Here is a 21,859-nt window from a genome sequence, read left to right as displayed (position 1 = left end):
TACCATGTGTAGTGTGCTTGTCTGCTTACCCTTGAAAGAGACTGTGCATGCATTTGTCTCTGTATATGCCCACACTATATATAATTAGATATTATATCTAATGATATCCATAAAATTATACCCATAGCTGTATAAAATGTGTGTGCATTCCTAGAACATCTATATCCCTATCTCTATTTTATAGATCTATACATATCATATACACTGGGGAGCCGGCGTGCGCGCCTCTCTCCCATGACTTGTGGTGCATCGTGTGCATCCCCACACTCGCCTGCACGCACACCGTGCTCTGCTTGCGGGGCGCGGGTCCCCGGGCTGCTGGGGTCCCTGAGCTCTAGGGGGTCCCCGGGTGGCTGAGCAGGCCAAGTTGCTGGGGGTTCCCGAGCTGCTGGAGGTCCCCGGGCTGCTGGGGGTCACCGAGCTGGCTGCCCTGGCCGAGCTGGCCGCCCCACTTGCCCCAGTGCTGGCTGGGGGTACGAGGGGCAGTGGCTCCCCTAGCCCACCAGTGCAGCTGGAGTGGGCTGTTGCAGGGCCCCCAGACCCTCAGCCACCGGCATCAGATGTCCCCTTGTCCCCAGTGACGAGGTGGGCTGGGGACCACCCCCCGGCTGGCTGGGGACCACCCCCCCGGCTGGCTGGGGCTGCGGCTGCCGGGACCACTTGTCCCTGCAGCCGGACCGCGGGCTGCGGCCTCGTTAGCGCCGTCCTGCTTGAGCCGCTTCGCCTGCTGAGTCACTCCTGTCTGTGTAAATATCATGGTAAAAAGACATGACATTTTCTGGGCCATTCTTCTGTATTAATACGATTCCAAGTACAGGGTGACCTTTTCACAAAGAATTTGTAAATGCCAAAAACTGCATAAAAATCTCTCTTTCTCAGGCAGACAGAGGCGTCGTAACTTTGCATTTATTTCTTAAATGGTGTTTTCCTGCCTTTCCCCTTTGGTTTTTTATCATCTCTTTCCACTGAATGGATGTAATGAAATCTGCACCTTCAATAACAGCCACAAAAGAGAATAAGAAAAAAACAGCAATATAATAATCGCCAGCCCAAGGAATCCTTTGCTGTGGAGCTGAATGAATTAAACAAACAAGGAAGCAGGGCCGGAGCCCCAGCAGCGCAGCGTGAGCCCCGCCAGCCTCGGTGCATCCTTCGGCAGGCACGGGCATGGCAGAGGCTCAGCGCGGGGAAAGGGACCGCGGGCATCGCTCTGCGCGGTGGCACCTGCTGTCCCATGGCTTCTCTCCCTTCGTGTGTTTGGGACTGTCCAATTGATGCCTGCGAGAGGGGAGATTTGGGCTTGGGGGAGAGCTGGATGCCGCCTGCAGTCTGTGTATAACAAGGGCATACACTGCTTGTTACCACTGAATCGCAGACACATGCACAGAACAGAAAAATCAGCACAAAATAATCACTCGCGGCTTTTGTATTACATTGCACTTGGGAGATTTTATTTATTCCTGCCTTTACAGCATGATTTGTTAATCTCTTTACATGTATTTCCAACAGGCCATAGCAGAGCTAGATATGCCTACTTTAAAAACAATAAAAAAACCCAAACAACAAACCAGCAAAGCAAAAGGTTTATAGCTTTACCGATGAATAACTGAGGCTTCACGTCAGAGGAGGAACACCGTGCTCACTGCGTGCCCAGGCTGTGCAGGTACCAGCCCCGGCAGAGCCAGCGCCGCGGGCAGCCGGGGCAGGATCTGCTCCCGCTTGGCCCTCGCTGCCTCCTCCGGCCCCTCCGCCCCACGCTGCCCGCCGAGGGTTGCAGGGTCCCGACCCTCAGCCACCGCCTTCAGAGGAGACTGACCGCTTTTGGCCAAAATCCGACGCAGCAGGGAAGGCCCCCGGCCCCGGCACTGTGGCTGGCAGCCCCCTTGCCAGCTGTGGGGCACTCCTTACCCCAGGCCACCCCCAGGAGCCATTTGCACAGCACCTTCTCCCAGATTTCACACCTGCATCTTCCTTTCTATTATTTGCAGAGAAACACAGAAACTGTTTTACAGCCCGCCCCGTCCCATCGAAGGCAGATGCCAGGGCACGGACCTTCCCCAGCCTCTCTGGCCAGCCTTCAACCGAGCTTTGGGTCGGCCTGAAAACCACACCAAGCTGGAGGACGGGGGAAGGCTTTGTGTTGCTTTTTTCTGTTCTTGTAGGTTAAAGACCTTCCACCTGAAGTCCGACGCGCAACCAGGCTGAAGCCATGCTGGGTGCCTCAAGACCATCACGTCTCTCCAGCTGATGGGGCAGCAGGACAACCACGTAAGCCAATGCTGCACCATTAAGGATCTGGTTCTTCTGAAGGTTGTCTCTGTCCACCAGAGACATGTTAGTGAGCGTCGGTGGGAGCCAGCCAAGCCGCACTGGGCCATTCCAATGCCTCCTCTTGCCCAGTGACTGTCACCAACAGAGATGGCTACAGCTACATTGCCTTAATTAACTCATCATGTAAGTAGGCTCGCCTGCCTTTTTCAACTGCATGGGCACCTTCTCTGTCCTTTGATCTGTTTCTGCATTTCTCATTTCATTTCATCAGGACTTCACCCAGAAGCCCAGCTCTAACACCACTTAACACGTTCTGCCTTCTCCCTTTTGCAATAGCCCTTTACTTGTTACTGGCATGGGCTCAAGCTTTTCATAAGCTACAGCTTAAAAAGGAAAAATTAAAGCTGGATCTGACTCAAATGCAAGTTTCACATTTTAATGTTTTATCACCTCAAAATATCATCCTCCTTTTAATTTCCTGAGTGATTCTTGTGCCCAGCGCACCACATGCTGATACACTCCCCATGATTCCCACTCAGATTTCTCCCCAGTTTTTCTCATTTTTGGTTCCATTTCAACAAGAACTATATGATCAGAAAGAGCAGGAGCAACAAGCTTGGTACCCGATGTATCACCTCAAACAAGGGGGATGTATACAAGAATAGGAAAAATTTCCATAGTTGAATAGGAATCACCAGGTACACATGAAGCCAGCAAAAGATTATCTCTAATGTACTGGTAAACTATCTGGAGTCTGGCCAGATGCCTGCATTTTTCAGTTGTCGGAACTCTACCAGGTTCTTCAGTCAAGGCCACTGAAATCTGAATAGTTGCTTGCTTGATGGGCTTATCATGTAATGATGCTCAGCAGGTGTAATTTTCTTCTTTAAAGCTCCAGATTATGGCAAAAGAAACACTACACAGTGGTGACACAAGCTAATTGCTCAGTTATCAGACAATAAAGTGGTTCTACTGGTTGCTTTTCAGAGGTGTTGGGCATTTTCAGCCTCACAACAGTCCAGCCGCAGCAGCTCTCCGTCCCGCTCGAGGCTCAAGCCAGCACCACCTCATCAGATCCCCAGCGCAGCTTTAGAGGAGGACCCGTAACTCCTCCAGGCAGCGAGGACAACCGGGCGCTGCCAGAACATCCGCTGGTCCCCGGTCGTGGCCGATCGGAGCGGTCGGCCCAGCCGACAGCGCTGCGTGCCGCGGGCGGCTTGGTGACATCTCCAGCCCAGAGCTCACAGCTCACAGCTGCAGACCAGGCCCCGTGCTACGGCCCCTTCTCCCTGAAGCTGCTTGCAGCACAGCCCCGAGCGGGCGCCCGCTGCCCCGGCTCGCTGCACGGAAGGGAGTAAAGCAGAGCAGCTCCCACAGTCAGACAGAAGTTTGAGCTTTTCTGCACTAGCAGTAGGAGCAGGAGGAGAGGAGGGAGCCCTGAACATTCACAGCCACGTCTCCAAAACATTCAGCAGCATAGAGGTGCAAGCTGGTGCTTCTGGGCAAGCCGGGCACCTGACGTGCGCAGCCGCTTGCGAACCCTCCGAGGACTGAAGCACCTCTGAAAGCCCTCCCTGCCCAGTCCCGGGGCAGCAGGACCTCCACCTGCCCGTGGCAGCTCGGTTTGCGGTGTTATTCTTCAAACTTCTCCATCAAGATCTACGCTTCCCTTCTGCAGCATTACTTCTCATTCGGTTTGCACTGACTAATGAGAGTAATTGGTCCCTGTCCTCTTTATTATGTCCCTCTAAGTGTTTGTAAAAAGTTATCATGGCTCCCTCCAGTCCTCTTTTCTGTTCAGTTAAAGATTCCCAATTCATTTTAATCTGTCCTCCCTGACCCTCCCTCCCACTCCCACTTTGTATGTCAAATAACTAAGCCTAATTACTTTGCAGACATATCATCACATTAGGATAAGAAATTAAGGGGGGGTGGGGGGACACGCAACAGAAAAGCGCACTGAAAAGGCAATTGCTTGAATTCCTGACTGCCCAAAAGCTTTCAGCGTGGGCTAACCACAGCTCGGGGAAAGCCACTCGGCTCTGGCTGTAGCAGCTCTGCAGCAGTTCCCGCACCTCCATCAGACCCCACCACGGCAGCAGCCAAAGCCACGCCGGGCATCGCCGCGCCGCGCCAGGACCCGCGGCACCAGGGGAGACGCAGAGACGCGGGCAGAGGCGCAGCATCCCCTCCTGCACTCTATGACATTAAGACAGGGGTTAATTTGGATTTACAAAGTGAAAATGTCAAGCTTCATTTATATTCTGGCACCCAGTGTTAATTACCTTTCCCTTTTTTTAGCAACCATGCTTGTGCTCTGTATCTTCACTTAAAGCTGATAATAAGCTGTCCGTCTATATAACCATTCTGCTGTCACAAATCATGATGGATATGAAAAGCAATAAAAAGCAAATCTAATGAGACATTGCTCAGAATGAGACAAAAAAATTGAACCACGTTCTTTAATCACCAATGTGCAAAGCCAACCGGAATAAATTTGTTTCGAGGAGGCCTCATTTCTATTTAAATGTAAAATACACTGCAATGTTTCAAGAACCACAGAGAACTATGGATTTCTGATAAAGTATTAGCCTTGTAATCCCAGCCAAAAAAAGCCCCAACAAACAAGCAAATCCACCCCCCCGACACTGCAGAGAGGTCAGTGACTTCTCTTGCTCAGATTTTCCAGAGTGAAATGCAGAAACTGTAGCTACAACAAGGTCACTGAAAACTTTAATCGCTCCTTTGCTCTGGAAGACAAGGACTCAAAATTGCCAGCATCATCATAAACCCTGGTAGAAAAAGCCTAATTCTGACCTGATGCTGTTATAAAGCAGAATATCATTGCTTAAAATCAACAAGAGAGCATGAGCAGCTTGAGAGGTTTAGTCCTTTGTCCTCCCTCTGAAAAAAAAAAACAAAGAAAGAATTTAAAAAGAATTCCAACCACAAGCAATGCCAGAAGAGAATGTGGAAACACCACTGTCACCCACATGTGACCCCAAGCAGATCCCGGACCCTGAAAACTGCCAAAATGAGAGCTCAGTCGTTAAACTGCCCTCAGTTTTGCCCGTTGAGCCCAGGCCTGCCAGCTGCTTCCTCCTCGGACTGCCACGCGACGTGACACGGCACGACTCGCGCCGGCCAGCCCGGCCACCTCCAGCCTTGCAGAAGAAGGACGAGGGCTGGACAAGGTCCTGTGCAGCCGGCTGTAGGTGACCCTGCTTCAGCAGGAGGGTTGGACTGGGTGACCCACAGAGGTCCCTTCCAACCCCTACCATTTTGTGATTCTGTGAGGGCTGCGAGAGGGCCGTTGTGCCTCCCGCCCCGGCACCCCTGCAGCTCTGCGCGCGCGTCAGAGGGACGGCAGCGCCCGCGGCAGCCTGCAGCCATCACGGTTCTGCGGCCGTGCGAGCCACAGCTCCGGCCCCTGCCACAGGCACCGCAGCGAGCAGGGTGTCAGAAACGCCCCGGACGGGCAGGCCGGCCCGTCTGGTACGCTCCGGGTTTCATCCTGACAAACTAGCCATGCAGAGTCAGCTTCTAGGCAATATTTTTCTCTCCTCCCTCTCACTTCCCCCAGTAGTCATATTTTCCCACATTTTCCTTTGGAGCCGTATCTCTAACTGCACCCACTGCAGAGTAAAACATAATGGCTGCTATAACACCCAGCTCCACGGTAATGATCCAAATGTTTCAGAGCAATATTCCAAATGCTGTGATCCTGAAGTGAGCTCTGTGTTGGGAAGAATTATGAAATTTAGAGTAACAATGCCAATCGTTGAGAAGAAAGAGTCAATTATACAGCTCAAGGGTACTAAAACCGAATCAAGGTGCCAAACTGTGCGCCATTTGCTTCTCCCCCCTCAGCACAGCCTGTCTCCAGTCAGTCTCCAAGTACTCGTCACCCCTTTGCACCGGCTGGGAAGGACGGGCCTTGTCCTGCGTACAGTCTGGGATAACCATGGGGTTCGGCTCCTGGCAAGGCCTGGAGCTGAGCAGAGGAACCGTTCGCAGCAAACACCGAGCGGCTTCCGTCCTTGAGACACAGCTGAGCTCCAGCTACGGCCGCCTCGTCGTCAGCTCCGGCACGGACTGCTCACAACACCCCTCCCGCCAGACGGAGACGGTCCTGGAGCAGCGCCGCAGGCTGCCGGAACACCAGGAAACCACAACCACCTCCAGCCCCATGCGGTGCTTGCGCGCTGGGAAAGCTCCACAGAGCCCATGGACTGCTTCCCCCTCACCAGCTCTGCGGCACCCTCCACTGAGAACACAACATCTCAGTGAACCAGCTCCTCCCCTCTACAGAAAGTGTGAGATTAGCTTATAAATCCTGACTTCCAAACACAAACTCACTTGAGAGTCTTTGCTTACCTTCTGGACAGAGATATCAGAACGTAGCCAGATCTCATTCCCCTCCTTCTTCATGCACTGATAAAATCATTAAGAAAGCAGAGTCCCAGTCCAGTGTCTTCAGAAAGTGAGGCATTAATAAGCAGCAGATGCTGCAGAAACCTGCAGTGAGAGCTGGGATAAACGGTGTGAAGAAGGTGAGCCTGTGAACGTCTGTTCCTCATGCTCAGTACAACGGGAAAGGGGCACCCAGTTAAATCATCAGGCACTGTGCAATTAAACTGTGAGATGCATGACGGCCAGAAGGATAAATGGGTTCAAACAGGGATTCCACTAATTCAGAGGAGAAACCTGTCTGTGGCTATTGAGCCCCCTGGTCCCAGCGCAGCTTCTGGCTCGGGAAGCCTCCAATCTGCTAATTACTAGAAACTGGGAGGTTTATTCGTAGGCATGGATCACTTGGTATTTGTCCAGCTTCTGCTGGAGACAGGGTACTGGCAAGATGATTTTGGATGCTCCAACCTACCTAGTCTTTTGTTTGGGTCTTTTAAAGTCATCTTACCAGACGCCCTGGGGTGCTCGCAGCCTCCAGCACCCTTCGTCCCCGCGGTGGCATTCACGAAGAAGCGAGGGCCATGAGCCCACCTGCCAGCGACGCCCTCAAAGCCAGGGTCTGCCCAGGGGCTGTTCAGCCGCAGAGGTTGATGGATCAGTTATCGTCACTCTCGAGAGCGCGGCGGCACGGTGAGCAGCGTGAGCGATGCACAGAGGGCCGTGAGGCCAGGTCAGCACGCGGGCCCAGCAGCGGGAGGGTCGGTCACGGTCATCAGCCCTGTTACAGGAGCACAGCAGCAACCTCTCCTCACCCACCTCCAGCCTCGTGAGGACTCTGCACAGCCTGGCCTCTCTGGAAACACTGCCTGCAAGCTGTCGCCTCTGCAGGTCCTGGGCTCTGCCTCACGCCTCCCCGCAGCAGCCATCGCACCTCCAGAAAGCCATCCCCCTGCACCCTCGAGCCCGAGGCGCCGAGGAGCAGCACGTGCCGGAGGGGAGCAGCGGCAGCAGCACAGCGGAGATGCCACTGGATCTTCTGAGGGCAAGCCCAGGACCTTGCCTGCATGTTCAAAGCCATCAGTGACCAACAAGGACAAACCCCTCCTGGATGCCATGGCCTGTAACTCGCTTGGGGGTCTGGACCACAACTAGAGGCTCAGCTTGTCCCAGTTCAAATGGGAGAATTCACAGTTACCAGGAAAAAGCATCCCACAACCTGGACCTTTAGTCCTAGGTAGACCCCAGCTCTATTCCAGCCTCAGAGCAACCACCTGAGACCACAACCTGTGAAAAACCGAGACGTTCATGCTGTGGCTATTTCTAAAGCCGCTCCTGAACGGCAGCCTGTCTCCTGGCACCATGTGTTTGCAGAAGCCCCCCGGAGCCCACGTCACCCAGGGGTCTGCTCCTCAGCACAGAGCCACCTCCGCCTCATCCCTGGCAGCGACCCCATCACACACCAGCAGTGCTCCAGAAGATCCCAGCACCGTTTCGTGTTTCCACTTTCCTATTCAGCTGCCCTTTAGGCTTTTGAGGGCTCTTCTTCCCTTTGCGTTTCTTAAATTATTTAAATGATATTTTATTATTGCAATAAAGTAATTATTGGCACAAGATGAACATTAACATTTGCAGCGTGGGTTGAGAAAAAAACACCATCTTTAAGCCTCCACAGCGAAAATGATTCTTACCAACAAATGACGGTGTCACAGCAAAAGTTCCCCCTGCACCAGCAATCACTGCTTCTCCTTCAGGTCTTTCGAACTTGAATGCCTCCACTGCAAATGACACTAACAAAAAGCAAAAATCAAATATTTTCTCCCCAACAGACACCTGGTCCTTGTGATTTCAGATGCGTTTTTGTTTCCTTGTTTTAGCTGCATGAACGGTTTGAATGGTTTTATAATTTGCCAGTGCTTCCACTTTATTATATCTGCCTTCCATCTGTTATTTTTACGGTTTATGTTACCATTCTTCTCTCGCTAATGCCAGCGGCTCTACTGTAAAACTGATGTTGCATCCTGGAAACTTATCACTTCACTTGAAAAATAGATTTTGTGCATGATGGCAGAAGAACCGCCTGGAGAAGAAGGAATGGATCTTTTATTAATGATTTTCTTGTAGGAAGAGCCCACGCAATAGTCGTGCTCGGTGCAAATACATCTTCTCTTCTCACTGCACTTTGCAAAAGTCCCGCTGAACGACACAGAGCCCATTCACCACATCTAAAGAAAAAAATCAGTCCCACAGCAGTGTTTATCCTTCAGATAAGGGATGACACCACTCGCCGCATTTCAGAGAGTAAACGCTTCCGACGGCGGGCGAGCCCTCACCCTGCAGCAGCCAGGGCACCGCACGCCGTGGGCACAGACAGAGCACCGAGAGCTGCGGGCGCCGCGCCGGGCTACGCGCAGCCGGGGGCTCGTCCGACAGGCAGGGACACCCGGGAGCGGAGAGCCCATCCCGGGACGCTCCACGGCCCTCCCAGGGCCGCAGAACAGGGCGGGAAGCAACACACCAGCCCCTGGGCTCCAGGCCTGGGCTTTGGTGGCAAGCGCCCACAGCCCTCCAGCGCTCTCAACGATGGCCAGTAATCAGTCACGCTATCGTAACTGCCATCCTTGCTTCTGAGGACTTCAGTCGCTCACTGGCCAGGGACCTTTCGACAAAACGCTTTTTAATCAGAGTCGGTTCACTGAAGCTCTCACCAGGTGACCTGCTGGGTGCTGCTGGGAGGCGTCCGGGGTCCGCAGAGCCCGAGCGAGGGACGTGCACACCCCTGCTGCCTTAGCAGCAGCTGGACGAACCCATAAACCTGCAAAATAAATACAGATTCCCTTAGCATTGTCTTCAGTACTAAATTCTCAACCCCAGACAGGCAACAGATGAGTCCCGCACGTGTCGCAGTCTTAGGCCATGTAAAATTTTCACTTACTTGTGGCAACAGACAGTTTTTCTCCTTGTTTTATAATTTCCCAAGCACAAGTATAATTGGCTCTGGCCTGCTACCAAGAGGTTTATTAAAACGGCAAGGGATGAAACTAATGATTGTTAAGAAGATCTAATTCCAAGGATAGCGAGTTGTTCATTACACATTTATGGCTACTAACCAGCAGCACGCAAATAAAGGCCTGCGGATTTATTTACCTTGCCAAGGCACTAAGATGCATCCAGTCGTAAGAATTGAAAGATGGAGGCAGAAATCAAATTGGAGCTACTGAACACCCTACTGCGCAGCTGGGAGAGACTAATTTGATGATGAACCTATGAGTCCAATAAAAATGTGCATAACTTAAAATGTATTAAAAACATAAGCTGCTAAAGCATCAATATTTAAACACCATCCCCTGCAGTGTCACCACAGATTTTGCGCAAAGAGCGGATACTGTTGAACATGAAGGTGAGAGAGATGCAAGAATTACCCGAAATACTTCTTTGGCCAAACTCCTTACGTGGATTTGAATGAACTCTCGGGGATAAATCTGTCCCCAGGCGTTCTCCCTCTCGTGTTACGAAGCACTGTGAAGTGGGTGTCCAGTTTCCGTGCAGGTGACCTGGAAGCCAGACGAGTGTGCAGAGCGAGTTTTCAGCTGGAGCAGCCCCGCAGCGAGCACACGCTGCCGCTCGGCCGGCGACGCAGCGCGGGACGCGCTCGCTCGGTGCCACCGGACCACGCTAGGCAGGACGGTGCCGAGGCAGCACTTCCCATCGCCCAGCTGCGGAGCCCGGGCAGAATATCCAGGCTTCAGCCCAGCCCGTGGAGGGGGGCTGACCTGCCTGCTGGGACGCACCTCCTTCCACGGGTACTGACTGGGAGCCCAGCAGTGAGGTGCTCCAACCACTTCCAGGAAACCAGTCGCTACGAGCGCAGTCAGGACTGGGTCACAGGGGACTGGAAAGCTCCCATGCCGTGACGGTGACCAGCGCGTGCAGCCAGTTCAAACACCACCTGGGAGAATCGAGGGCTGCCCAGGACAACGTTCTCAGCTGCCGATGCTAAACCATTCGCCATTTGCTTTCCAGCATCACTTCATGCCAAGTGTTCAAAACACCACGATTACTGGACGATGCAAAAGAAAATCCTCTGCGTGGTCACACCAGGAGACAGAAGCTGCTGCCGAGGAGTGTGTTCAGGGACAGCACGAGCCCGAGCGCAAGCAGAACTCCCACCTGCGATGCGGGGTGAGGGAGGCACGTTTGCTTCTGAGGAGGCTTCTTTGCAAAGGACAGAGCTCCACGGCTTGCAGACGACCAAGGCCCCCAGCTTCCAGCCAGCTGTGGAAGGCACGCACTCGGCAGCGCCCCGCAGCACAGCACCCCGAGACCCGACAAACCCAGTAACAAAGCTCCGGGAGAAGCAGCTGCAGGAGAACGCTCGCTGAGGGCCGGCCCCGCGGCAGCGAGGTCTCTGCTCCCAGCCCGCCGGTGATCCTGGGCCGAAGCACCCGCACACCAAGCAACTGTGCTGCACTGGCTAATTTGCACTTTAACTAGCTCGCTGTTGAAGAGATCCTTGCATTAGTTAACCCAGAGGCCATCTGCTGAGGATAATGCATTTATTACTAAGAATCTACCTATCTGTAAGGCACTAGGCGTGCACGTGGTGACTCTCAGTCGTCGTAACTTAGACACTCTGTTATACATACCATGAAATTTAACAAGGTGTGTCCTATACGGGGCTGTAACATTGCAGCTGTGTGGACTAATTAGATAACACTCGTTATTGTTCATTCAATTTGCGTTTGCAGATGCAGGGAGCTGAGTGCTGACTGCTCTCGAGGCTCTGATTGATTGCTCCCACTTTGCATTCATTAGGAAGGTGGCCTCAGCACAGTAGTTTTACAACATGTGTTTGCTACCACTTAACTGGATGTGCCAGTCAAATGCCTTGAACTGTGTCTCTTGATTAACAATATTTTGCAAATATGGCGCAGCCTATTCCAGCAGCATGACGGGCGGATGGCGGAGCCGGCGTGCGGGGCGAGCGCCGCTCGCTGCCAACCCTTCCCCTTCCCGCTCGCCGAGTCGGAGGAAATACAGCTGTGACAGCAAGGGCCGGTGACAGCTCGCCCATACATCAGGCTCACAGGCGGCAGCGCCCATTGCTCATCTCCTCCCGTCAGACGTGACGGGCAGAAATAAATGGGCCCGTCAGAGGGTTTGACTTTGTCAGACGAATGCCAGGCCCATAAAACTGGGGCAAACACGGTTCACACTGACCTCTGCGCTTTTTCCCTATTGTCCCTTCGCAGCTACAGCTGGGGTTTGCTCTGTTCCGCCCCGGTCCCCCTCCACGCCGCCCTGCCCAGCACCAGGCAGCCACCCCGGCTGGGTCGGGGGCTTCAGGGGCTCCTGCTCCCGCCCAGTGTTCTGTAACAGCAAACCACAGCCCGGCAGCGCCTGGTGGTCCCAGCCCGTGGACTCCAAGTCCTCCGGACCCCAGGGTCTCCCCCCTACCCTCCTGCCCTCCCTGGCTCGGCCCTCTGCCACCGGCACACCGCAGGCAGCGAGGACACCAGCGTGTGCCTCCCCTGCTCTCCCGGGAGGCTGCGGTGGAGGCACCCTGGGGCTCCCCGGGCTCAGGGTACCACTGACTCCACGCATCGGCTGAAGCTCTTGCAGCTCTGCACGTCAACCAGCCCTGCGGCTCCGGGGGAAACGCCAAGCCAGCCTCAGCTCAGCCTGCTACTCGCCCTCAGCTTCTCCAGAAGCATTTATCCAGCTTCGCTGACCTTAATTTAGAGGGTGAAAGGAACTGGGCCAGAAGTGTTTGGTGCAGCCTGGGGGATGTGGGTACCTGGATGTCACCAGGGCGGTTCATCAACGCCTTGTGCTCAGCCCCGCTCTGGCCATGGTCCAGTGCTGGGCATTAGGACCATCACAGCCTCCTCCCATTCCCCAGGCAAGCGACCTGCGCCGGTGGGGGAGCATTTTAGTGACGAATTCAGTGCTCTACTGGCATTCCCCCAGCCCAAGCGAAGCTCCCTGCCTCTGCTCCCTCCGCAGCAGGGGCCAGCAGTGACCGGCGGCCCCAGGCACCCAGGCGCTGCTGCCCTGGGCTCTTGCTGCACGAGGAGGACTCGCGGTCTCAGCAGACGCTGCTGGCGGACACAAACCACGCTCAGGAGACACGCAGACAGAGGCTGGCTGCCAAAGCTCTGAAGACACGTGTCACATTAACACCTTGCCATATGCTCCCCGTAACCGAGGGCTCTGTCTCCCGGCGTACTGGCTGCAACGGCAGAGCCAGGTGAAGGAGCTCCCACCTTCCAGCCACGTTCCCCTCCCGACGCGTGCTCTCTGGCCGGGCACGCTAAACTGGGAACAGCACCCACACTGCACACAGCTGTCCCCAAAGTGCCAGGCTTGGACAAACGTCATCCATCACCAACCTGCAGACACAGGCGCAACCCTTACTGCGTGGCAGCTCCTCCAGCCGAGAAGCCTAGGCACAAGCACCATGCAGAAGGCTCAGAAAGTTCCCTCCTCAAAGCATCACCACCTCAGAAATAAAAAAAGGGCAAAGTCAGAGCAAGGCAAGATGGTGCTATTTGCTCAGAGCAAGTCTGAAGGCTGGAACAGGGATCCCACCCCTGCCCGCACCAGGTGAGCATCCGAGCACGCTTACCCCTGCAGACCAGCTCCACTGTCAGCTCTGAAACGGAATCCTTCTTTCAACCCAAGTATAAACTGTCGGCTTAGTCAGACTTCTCAACCCCCAGGGGCCTCATGTTTCATTTTTCACAACACTGTAAAAGAAAACCCAGGAAATGGCCTTTCCTCGCACTAATGAAGTCTCCACCAAACAGCAGAGCAGTGCATCCCGCTCGCGCCATCTGTCACTGCAACGGCTGGGACCAGGGCACCTCGCAAGAGGTGGCAACCCAGCTGATTTCGAGCCAAGTTGACAAAGCAGCTGTGAGCCACCGTCTGAGGGGCACCAAGCTCTGCCAGAACAAAGAGGGAGAAGAGAAGCTTCTTGCTGGTGGTCTGATGGGGCAGTCGGGAAGTTTCAGCCCTCTGAAACGAACCGGGAGCTTACCAACAGAGGTGGGTGGACTATGGACCAGTCACCCATCCTGGGCTAAGCAGCCAGGCTTTCATTTTGGGATCACTTCTCGGAGAAATGCACACTAAGCATAACTAACTCTGCCCAGGCATCCTCCATCGCAGCCAGCGCGAGGGTCCCGGGAAGCGGCTCTGGGTCCCCGCTCTGCCGCGGAGCAGCGCAGGGCAGCGGGGGGCTGGACACCCCAACCCTCCGGCACAGCCGGCCGGGGACGCGCGCCGCAGTGCCCACGCACCGGCTGTCAGCAGGAGGAGGACGCGGGGTTCGCAGGGGAATCTCTGCTGGCACATCCCCCGTGAAGCTCTACAGCCCGCTGCCCAGCCAGGGCGCGCGCACGGCAACGGCAAGGCGACGCCATTGAGCTGAACCGATTTCAGGGGATTTTTCTCATTAAACTCAGTGTTGCTAGGCTGCTAACACAAGGCAGCTCCACTGCCATCATGTTAGGCAGATGAACTGTCGCTTCAGCTCATTTCAGTGTGAAACACTGTCACTTTTTTCCTTTTTGCATATGCAATACTCACTGGATAGTTCGGGTCTACGCACAACATATTTATTCAACAGTAATCGTTTCATTTCTGCAAAGGAAATATGTTCCCCTGTTCCTGCAGCTGACGGGCTCTGGCAGGAGTTGGAAGCCGAGGCTCCAAAAGGAGGGAGAATATGTTTATGGGATGAAACACAGCTGTTTGCAGTATTCCTCTGCCCTAGCAATTATTTTAATAGGAAGAATTCCTGGAGGGTTATTTGGCTTCTGCACAGCGTGTGCTGTGTTCACAGCCACTGGTTAGGGCATCAGGCGAGTAAACCTCTGAAGACATTTCTGTTCTTGTAAAGCATTTTTTAAAAAGGAAGAGGGTTCAATTCTGCAGCCTGCTCATACACCAGAAAATACTTGCTCCCATGGGTAGCGCACAAAATGGCAGGAAAACTGGTACATTTACATAATCTGCATTATCGTCGCATTGTTTATTAGCCTTGCTGAACTGCCCCAAGCCTTCCCCTGAAGCAGAGATCACTACCCAGCTTAAAGATGCAGAGCAAGGTAAGACACTTTCCTACAGAAAAGGGGAATTATCTGGCTCCATACTTTTTTGCCTGAGGGAAAAAAGGCAGGACCTCCTGAACCCATTCACACCGCACTGCGATTCCTGCGTGTGCCTTTCTGCACTAAGTTGTAGAGCAATTTCTGGAGACAGTCTCAGGTCAGGCTTGCTGCAGCAGTGCAACAAGGATTGTTTGCTCCACCGCTGTATTTCAACAATAAACTGGAATCTATTTAAAATTCAGCAGTGCCTTCTGAATGTGTTGCTGCTTTGCCTCAGAAGTACTTTGTCAGGACAGGCCTCAGACAACACTGCTCACTGCATAAAAGCCCCAGATTCCTCACCGAAGGGGAAGGCTCCCCAGGGACTAGCATTATTTTAGCCTGCTTGTCATCTAAGGGCTTCAACGTACTTCAGAAGCATTAATTAAGTCTCATGACATGCCTCTAAGATGGAGGTTTAATGTTTACTTAGCAGTGGGTAGTAGCACTGGGGGCTCCAGTTTGCGGAATCGCTAGGACTGTGGAGGTTTGGATCCGGCGCTGTGAATCGCAGAGCGTCACCTGGCACCAGCACAGGAGAGAAGAAAGTTCCTTAGCGCCCGTGAGCCACCCACCATGGCTCTTGCCATCACCCAAGCAAAGGGTGAGGCCGGTGCTGGTGGCCTGGCAGAGGGAGGTTTCGATGCGGGGGTCGGGCGATGCTGCGCTGCCGCAGCTCCGCACCGCATCCGTCCGTCCCGCAGCCCGCGGCAGAGCCGATCCGGCAGACGCACTGGCTCTGGCTGCCTGCCCTGCTGCTCGGCCACGGCGGCGAGCGGCAGCATTCCCAACCCGCACTGTTCCGATTAGCCAAATGTCCGTGTCCTTCCATGAAAGCGACTTGCGCAGCCACTGTGATTTGTTTCAGGTGGCTTAATGAGAAAATGAGTGAATCCCTGCCTGGACTTTTACTTTCAAATCAGCTGCCCAAAACATTAAATATTTGAGTTCCTTATAGCTTTAAAAATCCTATTCTCTCATTTTTCTAGACATGCACGTGCTTTTTGTGCACAGGAAAGCTCGCGCAGTCCACCCCACCAACAGGGCTTCACTCACCACCCTGGGAGCGCGGGAGGCTGGCTGCCTGCGGAGGGGTTCGCTGCACAGCCCGCTCACCAAGGAGATCCCAGCGCGGCCCGCGACGCAGCGCCTGGCCCGACTCGCCCGCTGCAGCACCAACGCGGGACACCGGCCCGGCGAGCAGCCCCGGCGGAGGCTGCGCGGGGCAGGGAGGCAGGGAGGCAGGCACCTTCCTCCAGGATCGGCCTCCCGACCGGCTCCAGCTCAGGGCGGCCGATGGCAGACCGTTAGTCTAACCCAGCCGCTGCCGGGTGCCCCCTGTGAGGTTCACTACTGTTGACATCTCAGTTAAGAACGGTCTGCTTTGAAGAGACTGTCTCCATCTTTTCTACTAACTAATATGCCCGAGAAGCCCAGCACTATGCACAGAAATCAAATGACTCTCCTGATCCAAAACGGCCCCTCCACACTCCTGCGCCCAGCTGAGGCAGACAGACAGACAGACACGGTTTCTTTGCTGGGCAGGCCCCAGGTTTCACCCCCAGCCGGGTGTTCGTCTGCAGAGAGAACCGTCCACTTTTCCACTTAGGGCTGAATTTGTTTCCCAAAAATCTAGTTCATCTGCACTATGTGGAGAAAATCACCTACGCTCCCCCCCTCAGAGACTGCAAACCATTCCACAACCATGTTCGCAGGGAGCTTCTAATCTTCACAGGAAAAAAGGGCACGTTGCGAACGGGGAAAAGGCAATGAGAAAAACTCCCAAAAGACTTTCGCCCGAAACGTGACTGTCAGCTTACCGTGCAACGGAGAAGACGGATGCAAACACACCCAAGCCTGTGATCATCAGCTCCGGGGCACTGTCTGCATGCTCCTAAACATCATGATTTGTGCACATCATGTTTAAAGAAGCTTAAAGCATCTGACAAGAATTAGGTTATTTACTCTCCACATGCCTTGAAAATCTAAGGCTTTGTGATCCCACTGAACATTAAATAAAGTCTCACCTCAAGTCCAAACCCACTTTTGGATAAAGACCGCATCCGGCTTTTGACTATGCTTCGTCTCTCAGAAAGCATTTGCTTGGGCGGATTGGCAAATCGCATTCAAGACCGGGCGCTGGTGGTTTTGGCGCGCTCGGTGCGAAGCAGCGGCTGAGGAGCGGTGCTGCCTGCCGAGCTGTGCGGTAACCAAGGGCGCAGAAAGGTCGGCACAGAGACTCAGAACCTCCCCAGCACCCAGACTGCTATTGCCAGTTGAAAGTAACAGCAATCCGTGGCCTAAGTGAAAGTTAAATGCTTTAATACTTCTGTGGAAAATGATGTAAGACGGCAAAGTACGAGTGAATAACATCTGCCGAATCATGTTTCGGAAAGCTGGCCAGAAAAAAGAAAAACCTAACAAGTGCCCTGTAACTCACAAAGGGGAGAAGGGGTAACAGGTTGCTATCACCAACTAATGCTCCTCGCGTACAGAAACGCCGTATTTTATCTACGTGTTTAGATGAGAACAGAAGTTCAGTGATTTTTGTCAGTGCCATTAGTTTCTCTGGAGAGAATATCCGAGCGCTGCTACCGACAGAACATCAATAACGGGGGAGATAAATTCTTCTGAACCGTTAATTTTCTCAGCATTTTGAAATCTAACTTATGCATCATCACTATACATCAGCGCGGGGATAATGCGAGCAGGCTCTGTAAACACTCTGCTGCAAATAAAACAATACAAAGCAAGCGGAGTCTGTTTCTGAAAGCGATTTGCCTTCGGTAACAGAGCCCGGGGTTCGCAGCCCGACACAGCTCCCCGCCGCCAGCCTCTGCCTTCCTCGCAAGCAGCTTTGCGGCACTCACCGACGCAAACCAGGGCCGATCTTCCAGGCACGGGCCAGCCCAGCCCTCTGCGTCCAGCCAGCTGGCAATCACAGCACAAGGCAAGGCAGGAGCAAAGCGGCAAAGTAAAGGTAACGTAGTTATCATGGGCAGTCCCACGCAGCCTCACCCTCAGTCGTGTTGAATGCAACACCACGTGAAAAGGTAACTTTCTCTGCGTTTCCAGGGCAGGCTTGATTTCGATCTGCAGTCTGGATGCCCCAATCCTTTTCACCTTGTGAATATTTAACTCCTACGTAATTGCTTCAGCGGCAAGCAGTTTTCTCTTACTGCACTTTCTTCACCCCGTCACGAGGCTGAGGAAGGAAAGGGGACCTCCTTTTGTGGCCGCAGGACATGGGCTCCTCGCTGGGATCACACAGCTGGATATCTGGTTCTAACAAGAACTGTGTAAGAGACTGAGCAACTCTTTTTCTTTTCATGTGCCTTCCAATGTGTTTATTCTATCCAGGCTGTTACTAAAACTAGGCAAATACTGCAAACAAATATGCAGAAACGTTCCTTGGAATTTTTTTAATTAGTCTTGACTATTTTCTCAATCCTTTTACATGGGGTTTTCACTCCTGTGACTTATTCTACCAGCTCTGTTTACTATCAGCATACTCACTGAAGCAGCAAATTGTACATGATTATTGGAGATTATTCGCTGAGACTAAAATGATAAATGAATTATTAATTCTCATCATTAGCACGGTTGCCCTGCTGCCTGGCGGCCTCGCTGAAATCAGGACCCCGTTGCTTTAGGGCTGTGTAAGCAAACAGGGAGCGACAGCTCTTGCTCCCACAGGGCTTTCAGCCTAAAGAGGTGACACGGCTCAGGGGAGGATGCGAAGGGACAGGACGACCGGCTCAGCATTGGATCCAGCCTCTCAGCAGCAGCGCTGAGGACAGGGCTGTCCAGCCCGCCTCCGGCCGGAGGAAACCCGGGGTACGACTTCTTCTCACCTCCCTTTGTGCACTTACCGCTTCCTCGGGGTGGGCCAACCCTCCACAGAGAGACAGCGTCTCTCTGCACCCGTCCGCGCATCCTTTTTAACAGAAACATGCACAGCGGGACAGGATTAGCCACCAGGGAGGCAGCTCCTCAGGACTGAGCACTCCCCAGCTCTGAACCAGCCCCACGGCAGGCCAGCTCTCACCAGGCTGCGGGCACACTCGCCTTCTCTGCTGGACGGAGGTCTCAGCCCCCCCTCCCAAAAACCTTTACGCCTTGCCTTGTACGTCCGCGCACAGCAGCTACCCAGCCTCTCGGCTGCGCCCTGTACCGGTCAGACCGTGCCCACGGCCATCGCACCCCGCCGAAGGACGGCAACGCTGCTCCTTCGGGCAGAGCCCGGCCTCGAGCTGCTGGCGGCATTGCGCCCGAGCCCAACACCATCAGTGCCTTTGCGAGGCCAGACGTAGCCCCAGATACATGGCCGACTGTACCCCTCCAGCAGAGAAAGCTGCCTCAAATCCAACACCTCGGGACCAAAATACAGCTGAATTTCTAGAGACAGACCTCCGGACCCGAGCTAAAGAGCATCCAAAGGTTTATCTCACGCCTTGGTGATCGGCTCCAGCACAGCGTGATTACTGCTGCCGTGTCCGATCGTTATGCCAGCCTGACTAATTCAGGGATATTCAGGCTCAGATAAATTCAAGCGCCTAAGTGCAGGTGAAATTAAAGAGGTGTCCCTCCGGGTGACAGCCGTAGCTGGGGGAGGAGAGCAGCTCCTCGGCGTGTCGGGTGCTGGTGGGGTAGCTGCATTGCCACGGCTCCGGGTCTCTGGCAGTTCACGTCCCCTGAAGGCAGCAGGCAGGTGCTGACAGGGTGAAACATGGTACAGTCACACTCCCTTCTTGAGGAATGCTGCATTAGCCATTAATTTTATTTAAGTGCTTTCTAGTACGGTGTTGTTGAACTAAATTGAATCTGTCCACTGGCAAATGCCCTGGAAACAATGCAACAAGCCACAGAGCACGTGGGACCGCTCATAAATTCAATTCATATTCCTCTAGTGAAGAAGTGTTGTGAGACAGGTCTAGATACTTCATTTAGCTTGACAGGAGGAGACCTGATAAAGACAGAGGGGAGGAATGTAGTCTCGAAACTACCGTCTCTTTCTCTGGGGAAGACATGTTACTAACCCCCAGAAAAAAAGTAAAAAATTCATAAATGTCTACAAATGCCCAAGTAGCAGACCCTTGCACTGCGGCTTTGCGAGCCTGCATTAGCACACTCCTTGCTCCAAATTGGTAACAAGCTTTCTGGCGAGTTTTGTTCTGCCTTTCACGCCCACTGTAAATGCCCTGGAAGATAAGGAATTCACTTTTAAATCCCTCTAACAAATATCTTTTAGCCGAGAGCTACACCTAAGGCATAAATCAGACCGATGAAATGCTGACGCTGATCTTCTAGGTCGCCTGTGCTGCAGATTTGCAGGTATTGAGCATGTAACTGCTGCAGCCCCTACTGCAAAAGTGAACCCAGCCCTGGAAAGGAGGCAGGCAGGCAGCAGCTGCCCGCGCCGAGCCTCCGACCGAGACCTGATGCTCATGGTCAGGCAGCTTTTCCTCACGGAGCAGCAACGAGAAAGGCCCTGTTCACCCACCGTATATTCTTATCATTACACTACTGATTGATAGTAGTAATGATACTTTAATCAATATTAATAACATTTAATATGAACACTAAAAGGCCCCATTATTTTTCCAGTGCAAAGAGCTACGAGAAAAAAATACCCTTTTCCAAAGTTTACTGTTCTACACTCAAGGCAAAAGGTGGATAAAATAAGTGGCCAGAAAAAACAAAGAAAAGACTAAGAAAACATAACAACAGAAAATATTGTTTTGAATTATCTCAGTGGTTTAGCTGTTCCCCTACCATCTCTTGCCCCAGGCGTCTGAACTATTTGTAGGTCAGTCATGGTCTTGCTGAACAGACAAGATGTTTGTAACCTTTCTGGGCAAAAGCTTTGTGCAATATGTGCAGTTCCTGCTGAGATCGACATAAATTCCACGCAGGACAAACTCGCATATTTTAGGAGGCCTGGGTTTTAATATCACTATCTACAAACATAAAAATTTACTCTTTTCCACTCCCTAGGGGTAAATTGTAGAAAGGAAGTAACGTATCTGTGCAATAAGCCAGTACGTTCGAATCAGCGCTGCCATTTAAGGTACACACTTCCTTTGCTCATGGTCAGCTGGGGTTTCTTCTAATGCTGACCTGCAAACAAAAATAAGACTGGGTATCTGCTCCTGTACCGCAGCCCTCAAAAGGCTTGCTTCTGTGCCACAGACAAGGCTGGTGTGAGCGAGATACTGCACCGTGAGGCACGTACCTGACCTAGATGTTGGTGTACGTTTGGGCTGGGACAGCACTTCAAACCTGGTGGATTCGGCACTGAAAAGCTGCCCCGAGGGTTCCTCGTTTATTGTGTCTGTTGGGTTGAAAGAACACTTTGCAGTCCCCTGGAGAGCATGTCATCCTTTATTCCACACCCCTACAACTCAAAACACAACTGACCACTCTCAATATTTCCGTCACTAACGCACACCTCTTGCAACTCCATAGATTTATCCATGGTCGTTTTATTTCTTTGGCATTTTCTATCTTTGGCTGAGAGGTTTTTTTGAATCTCACCTCCAGCATCCAAGCCAGGAACCTGAAATGCAGATGGCTGAAGCTGCTGGGGAGAGGGTAGGAAGGGAGGAAAAACCCCACAGAGGAACAGTTTCTCCACTCCGACACAGACTGCAGTTTGCAAAATGGGATCAATATGATGTATAACTGTGGAAACCAACACACAGACAAATAAAACACGAAAGGCGCTATAAAATGCGTTGGGGCAGGAAAATGAATGATCTCTCTGTCAACTATTTAAAAGCAATCCAGTAATGTGAACAATCAGAAGTGAAGAAAAATCAATACACCTCTCATGGTGCAGAAATGGAAAACAAGCTGGATTTTACTCCCACAAAATCCATGCAAACAAAACCCAACAGATTAATTCTGCTTGTCAGTAAATGTGGTCATCTCCTCAGAAGCAGAACCACCTCCAGAAGAGCGCTCTCTTTAGACACAGCACTGTGTTTATCGACGTGCATTGTACAACCCCCACCGCTGTCAGT

At 52.8% G+C, this 21,859-nt stretch overlaps 1 long non-coding RNA gene across 3 annotated transcripts in view; it reads right to left on the bottom strand.

Moving 5' to 3' along the window:
* Positions 1 to 1,445: 1,445 nt before the first annotated feature.
* Positions 1,446 to 21,859, bottom strand: part of LOC142363754 (uncharacterized) — a 29,179-nt gene continuing 8,765 nt past the window's right edge. The window contains exons 3-5 of one of the 3 annotated variants that reach the window (XR_012765928.1): positions 8,370 to 9,493; positions 6,649 to 7,459; positions 1,446 to 5,175 (exon numbers count right to left, since the gene is read on the bottom strand). This is a non-coding gene — a long non-coding RNA (uncharacterized LOC142363754). Of the gene's footprint in view, positions 5,176 to 6,648; positions 9,494 to 21,859 lie in introns of all 3 variants that reach the window. The other 2 variants (XR_012765929.1, XR_012765927.1) reach the window with 2 other exon arrangements.

The sequence above is a fragment of the Opisthocomus hoazin genome, chromosome 20 (assembly GCF_030867145.1).
Source record: "Opisthocomus hoazin isolate bOpiHoa1 chromosome 20, bOpiHoa1.hap1, whole genome shotgun sequence".
In the NCBI taxonomy this organism is placed as follows: domain Eukaryota; kingdom Metazoa; phylum Chordata; class Aves; order Opisthocomiformes; family Opisthocomidae; genus Opisthocomus; species Opisthocomus hoazin.
This window is presented reverse-complemented; position numbering and strand designations above follow the sequence as displayed.